The sequence below is a fragment of the Phaethon aethereus genome, assembly GCF_964289735.1.
Source record: "Phaethon aethereus genome assembly, chromosome: 28".
Classification (NCBI taxonomy): Eukaryota; Metazoa; Chordata; class Aves; order Phaethontiformes; family Phaethontidae; genus Phaethon; species Phaethon aethereus.
Genome location: NC_138604.1, coordinates 3410957 through 3417831, shown reverse-complemented (window position 1 = coordinate 3417831; position 6875 = coordinate 3410957).

Genomic DNA, 6875 nt, shown 5'->3' with positions numbered 1-6875 from the left:
CTTCCCGCAGCTCTCGGCGCTGCCTCCAGCTGCCGCAGATTAAGCCAAGGCCACTGGAGCACTCACTGCGTGCCTGCCCTCACCCTGCCTCCCCGCTGCCGGGGCAGGGCGGCGGGACACGAATCTGCTCCTCGGACAGCGGCAGCTTACGCGTCAGGGAAATGGCCGCAGCTTACAGCCTGGTCCAACCGCTCCGGGGAGACTCACAGCCTGTCCAGCCGTCCCTGCGGTGGGGTGGCAGCTGCCGGCAGCGGGAAGGACAGGCAGCGAGCGGCACAGGCTGCTCCAACTGCCACGGCAAAATCCACCAGCAGCAGATCGGCCACAGGACGACACACATCGTGGGTAAATCTGCTTTTTGTAAAAGGGAGGGATTCCCTCCTGGGGAGCTCAGTTCAGTTAAAACCCGCTAACGCCAGCGCAGAAGTTTAGCCTGTGTGGCCAGCAGCTGGTGAACCAACAAGCCCCCGCAACCCAGTGCCGGAAGCCCTCGACCTTGCCACAATTTATGCCAGAAACAAGTCATGGCTCTGAAACCTGCCAAGCCACTGACAGGCAGAAAACCTGCAGCGTTTGTCTCAACACATTAGCCAGAGCATCCTCCGGGCTGGCGGCACGCTAGAGGCACCTTCAGCCGTCACCTCTCTGGGCTGCAGCATCCGTCCCCTCATCCTACCCATTGCTGCGGAGGGGAGTGGTTCAGAGTCCGCCCAAACACACTGCTGCGATCTATATTCCTTTATTAAAGATTTAATAACCTCCTCAGACCTGTCGACTTATTTGTGAGGAGTGGGATGGGTGGATGAGTGGGTGGGTGGGTGGATGGATGGATGGATTCTTGGCATCTTGGGCATTGGCCAAACAGGCAGCAGCACTAACGAAGCTGGATTCCTGGCGATCTCTCCCATCTAACAGGGATGAATGCAGACCAGCTTTCCCCTTGCAGGAGCAGCGTCTCTTCTCAAACATGTCCCTGCATGAGCCCCGTGCCTTGGAGGCCACAACACCCTCACCCCTACACAACCCAGTGCGGCCAGCTGAGCATTTAGGCCCTTCATCTCGCCTCGACACGATGCTCCAGCTTCCCACTGGTCACAGAAAGGCTTTTGCCGATGGCTGCAGCCTGGCAGCGTGCAGCGCCCTGGGAGAGGGCAGCATGTCGCCGGCCAGGAAAGCACTCCTCGCACGCTGGTACTGCTCAGGGGAAGGGTCACGTCCTTGGAAGAGCTCCTCTGAGCCTTTTTTGGAGACCCCGCAGTGTACACGGAGGGCCAGACACGCTCCCATGGCAAAGAGCTCCATCCCGCAGCGTCTCCTTTCCCAAACTGGAGGTTGATGGAGGAAACGAGCGGAGCGCCCATCACCTCCATGTCAGCATCCAGCCTCAGGGAAGCAGCAGCTCCCACCCGGCCTGGGTTTCCTTAGAGGCGAGCAGCAGCGACCGCAGCTCCACTCCGCTTGTGTCTGAAGCAAAAGCTACCTACTACCTGTGCAGCTGGAAATCTCCCGACCAGCCTTCACCCCCTCGGACACAGGTACCTGGTGACAGAGCAGCGCGGACGCCCAGCAGGGTTCAGGCTTGGGACTGCTCTCACACGTGGTTTGGTCTTTTTTTTGTACGTGGCAAACCCCCTCATACACCCAGTTCAGCTATTCTCAGGCTTAGCAGGTCTATAAAGACTCTGGTGGTTTTCCCAACAGACAGCTTAGTAAGGAGGCTTAGTCTAGCTTTATTTTTAACTCTCACCATAGGTCACCCCAAGGGGATCTCCGGCGGGTGCAGCCTGGGGTCTGTGGGCCAGCAAGGAATCTGCTGCTCCAGAGAGACGCTGACATTTAAAATGCAAGCTGGCAACTTTCCACGGGCATCGTTTCTGCGATGCCCAAGCAGCCCCGTCTGCCGACCCACAGATCCCACCGCAGCATTGCGGGGGAAGAAGTTAACGGGGTGAATGCTCGCTGGCACTTAAACGGCCACTGAAGCCGAAGGGGAAGACGGTAAGGAAAAGGCAGCTCTGCGTGGCAAGAGTAATATTTCTTGCTTGCAAAAGCACAAAAGATTCGACATCAGAACAAGGCACTGGCAGACAAGAAAAAGGCGACCTCAGAGGAAGGCATCCACACCTCGACATGGAAAGCCACCGAGGCAAACAGCAGAGCCGCCTTCTAGCCAGGGATGTTCCTGTGAGAGCAGAGCCGTCACCCGCGGGGACGCCGAGGATGCTACGGCACGGGCCTCACCCGCCAGGACACGAAGGGGACTCTCAGCACCAGGAAGGTCATCTTTGGGAGGCTGAAATACAGAGGAATAAGGTCTCAACGAGCACAAGCGGGACTGTGCTTCTGCACCTCCCCATAAACATGTGGGGTTTTTAACCAAACATCCTACTTTGGAAGTCACAACGTGCCTGCATTTGGGGGGAAGAGACTGTTGCTACAGAAGGGCTGATAATGTAGATCCCAAAAAGCAAAATCAGCCGCTGCTGCCGGTTGCGATGGCCGCCTGCACATGCCCCCCCGCCCCGACCTTGCTCTGCCCAGCAGGCCACCGGTCTGCACTGCTGAACATCTCCTTCCAGCACCGGCTTTCGGGAAGCAGACTCATTTCTGGGAGATTTCAACAAGTTCACCCTGCCTTCTAAAAGCAGCTTCCACCACGTGCTCCTCCAGGCAATGCAGGACTTCAGCCGTGACCTCAGCGGAGGGAAGCCATCGGTGAGAGGACCAGAAGGAAAAGCACCAGGCTTTAAAATACTGCGGCGGGGGGAGATACCGAACGCTACGCTCCTCTTCCAGCGCTGCCATCTGGCTCTTCAGCACAGGATCTCTGCCGAGAACGGCGTGACACAAGGACATTTGTTTTTCAAATGACTTTTCTAATCACCGTTTAGCAGGATACAAATATTTACAGTAAAGAAGAGAGAAGCAGGTTGCTACCCTGGAAAAGATTCTCGAGAAGAAAAGAGGTGATGAGAGGGAAATCCTTCTCTATCCAGTACCCAGGGAGATAGTGCCAGCTCCATCCTCAAAGTGGCTTTGGGTCAGCGAGCTGAGCTGGAGGTTGGGGATGATGACGGATCCGTCCTCAGGCTCAATATTGCTTTTCCCCGTGGCAGGCGATGGCTCACAAGCAACACGGAGGAGCCAGCCTCGCTGCACCCCCAGCACCTCCTGCAAGGTGTACACCCCCACCGTACCTCCCCGAGCGAGAAGGATCTAGGGCTAAAAGCACAAAGCTGGGGAGAAGAGCTGCTCTCCTGGACCGGAGGGCGCACGAGTGAACACCAGCACGACGGTGAACCTCCGCTGGGTTGAGCGGAGCCCGGAGACGCTGGCGGAGGCAGGACAGCACGCCGCGGCCCGGCTCCCGGCACAAAGAGGTCGCTCCCATCTCCGAAGCGCTGGCTTGCGTCACCACCGGCTGCTCTCACTGTTGATTAAGGGGAACGGAGCGCTTCCGTGTGCTCGCGCCACAGAGGACCTGCCTGGTGCTCAGCCTGGCTTATTGCTTTTATTTTGTGCTGAAGACCTGCTCTGCCATAAACCCTTAATTCATTTTTATCAGGGTCTCTAATGGGGAGAGGAAAGAATGAACCCACAGCGCTGACTTCTCTGGGCTCAGAGGTGGGTTTTAAATATAGCCCACTGATCTTTTTAAGCGTTTCCTTTGGTTGGTTCCTTCCCAGACCCTCACTAAAAAGTTTCTGTCCTTTCTTGCCTTGAAACACCCTAGCTCTGTCTTGGCCAACCACACCCTCCTTTCAGCATCCCTGCCTTTAAAAGCAAAACAAATTACAGATCCTCTGTCTCTTTTTTAAAAGCTCACAGCTTTGAGGCAGGAATGAAGTCGTTTACGAACCGCTCATCGCTTCCACGCTCTCAGAGATGCTCTTCAACTGATGGCTCCCCAGCGAAAGGGAGCTCTTCCTTGCAGAAGTCCCTGCACAGGACTGATTACACGAGTATTTCTCCTTGTTTGGTGTTAACGGGAAGGTCTCCACCCCAGAAGGGGTTTTTTTTGTTATTCTTAGGAATCCCAAGTCTAAGGTCCCCCGTTCAGCCCCTTTTGATGGAAGAGGAGAGTCATGGTCTCGAGGCAGTAACTCCTATCGAAAAGGGGACAGCAGAGATGGGAAGAGCCCAGCTCCACCTCGAACTCCACCAGGCTGACATGGGGAGTTATTTTGGTAGCTCAAAACACAACTATTTTCTTAGGCAAAAGAACTATTTTTCTTAGGCGAAACAAAGCCAACGAGGGGGGAAGGGAAAGGGTATTTTTAACCTTACTGACTGAGCGGCGTTAACTATCTTGCCTCAAGGAAGGAGTACAACAAGCACCAGCTTCACGTGGAAACAGCTCTCCAACGGGGGCAACAACGCAGCACCGTGCACAAGCCCCCCGCACGCAGGCTGCCTTCGCAAGCACTGGCCGGACCCGTCCGTGGTCGTGCAGCTCAGAGACAGTCAGATCATCCCTCAGTGTGGTGGTCACCGGGCCCGTGGCTTCACCACTTGGGAAGCCATGGCAGGGGGAGAGAAAAAGTCAGAGGTACAACTCCAGCTGTGGAAAAGATCCCAAAATCCTCTCTGGATTTGATGAGGAAGAGCTGCAGACCAGAAGCTTGCCAAACTTGTTTGCCAGCCTGCTCTGAACATCACAGCCCCGGCTCTAAATTAGAGGCCAGCAGACTCCACATCTGAAAGTCCCCGCTCTGTGATCCTGACTACTACCAAAAACACATCAAAGCACACGGGGCACAGGATCACCCTGAAAAACAGCTCACGGAGATGGCTACCCTGACGGAAAACAGGAGGAGGCAGGGTCGTGCACCTTCGTGCAGCATATAGACCGGGGCTACGCCTCGTAGCCGGCACTGCTGGCCACTCCGCTGGGAGACGGCACCCAGTGATTGAGCCGCGTGCCGCTCGGGAGCGGGACACGTCCCGGGATCAGCAAGGAGGCTGACCTGGGTAACCCAAATCCCCGGCCAGAGAAGGAAGTCAGAGCAGGCTGCTGAGTCCAAAACCACGGAGTTACTAGTGTCCCCTTTCCACCCCAACCACGCTGCTGACCCAGCCGCCTCATGCCCACGAGCCGCAGCCTTTCGGTAGGTGACTCCTAAGGCAGGAATGCCAGATGTCCCTTCTCTACAAGTCACCCCAAGGATACACAGAGTTTTGAACTGAAATCATCAACGCTACGCTAAAACCAGCCCTTCCTCCAGCAAAGCTCAAGGCTGGAGAGACGGGGCTAGAGCTGAACAGCAGGGCAGCCTCAGCCCGTTATTTGCATAATGAATACACACACACACAAACCCTAGCAAAAGCAAATCACACCAATAGTCGCCAGGCTTTCAGTCTCAGGCAGAAGGAGATAGTTTCGCATCAGTCTGCCGTTCACAAAACCACGCCAGCGTCCGGCGCGGCTGCCCGGGCTCTGGGGGCACAGGGAGGATACGGCTCTCGCAGCACAGCTTTGCTCCGGGGCAGTTGTGTCACCGCTGTCCGATCTTACATGGGACATAAACGGGGTGCAGGGACTGCAATCAGCAGCCCAGCACACTTACAAAACAAGCGCAGATACCTGGGATGTAACGGCGTCAGGCTGAAACGCGGCGGGGACGCCCTTTAGCTGGTCCCTGGCAGGAAGAGGAAGCAGTTCTGCTGCAGCTCTCCTGTGAAGTTTGGGTTTCTGCCTCTCAGAAGAGCAGGAGGCTGGGCAAGAGGCAGGTCTTGGGCTGCTGCCCTCCACGGCACAGCACAGACAATAAAAATCCACAAGCTTTGGGAGAACAACCATGAGGAAGAGGAGATTCCACTTTCCAGGTCTGAGTCCACAGACCTGCAGCTCCAAGTCTGGAGCAACCCAAGCACCTCCCTACCAAATCCAACCGCGCCAGAGTCCAGGTGTTCCCCACCAGCAGATAATCCCCCACCAGAGAGAAACTGTCACAGGTGAGGCCCAGACACACCAAAGCCGAGCTCGTATTAGCAATGCAGAAAAGCTGGCCTGGAGCTTAAGCCAGCCCCTGCTCCGCCGCTGAGACACAGACCCTGAATCAGGCCGGTTGAGGGGAACCGCTGCTAGCCTCCCCTCAGTTAATGAGGCTCACAGCTAAAATAGTAAGACAATGAGTAACTGCTGAAACACAACTGTTATTTTTATGGCTCATTTGCTTATTTAGTCTACCACAAAATGACAAAACGTTGTTAAAAATCTCCTCTCCCACAGCTAAGCCTCCCTTAAAAGAAAAGATTATTTACTCATTAGGAGGGGGGTTGCCCAGCTCACTCTTTCAGAAGGACGCCGACACCAGTTGGCCGCAGCACGCGTGGAGACGCCGCTGCTCTCCTTTCCCCAGCCTCCTCCTGCTTAAAGCCCGCCAAACATGCCAGCTCCCCCCGCACCAGCAGCTCGAAGGACCGCTCGCCCATCGCCACCCACGTCCTCCTCCGTGCACCAAACTCACCATCTCCATACCACGGTCCTACGCTGGTCCCGTACGTATTCGAAGGATCCCGTCCTCGCGAACCATCCGGCTGTGCCCCCCACGCAGCTCAGCCGGTTTGTGAGGGCCACTTTCCCATTGCAGCCCACGCCAGCCAGCCCTCGCACGCAAGGGGTCCCGAGCCACCGCTCAGCCCCGCGTTTGGCAGGGGCACGGAGGACCGCACACTCACCCTCGACGCCAAGAGCACCCAACGGACTTCTCGCCGCACTTTTTTTGGCAGGGGAGTGGCGGACACCGTCTGTGGAAGCACCGGGCCCGCCGAGCCTGGCCCGCTGGCCGGTGGGGCAAGTGGGGGCTGCTCCAGAGCAGCCAGAGCGGTTCAGACAAAGGAGGCCGATCGCTGGGACTATTTCAAGGGCTTGC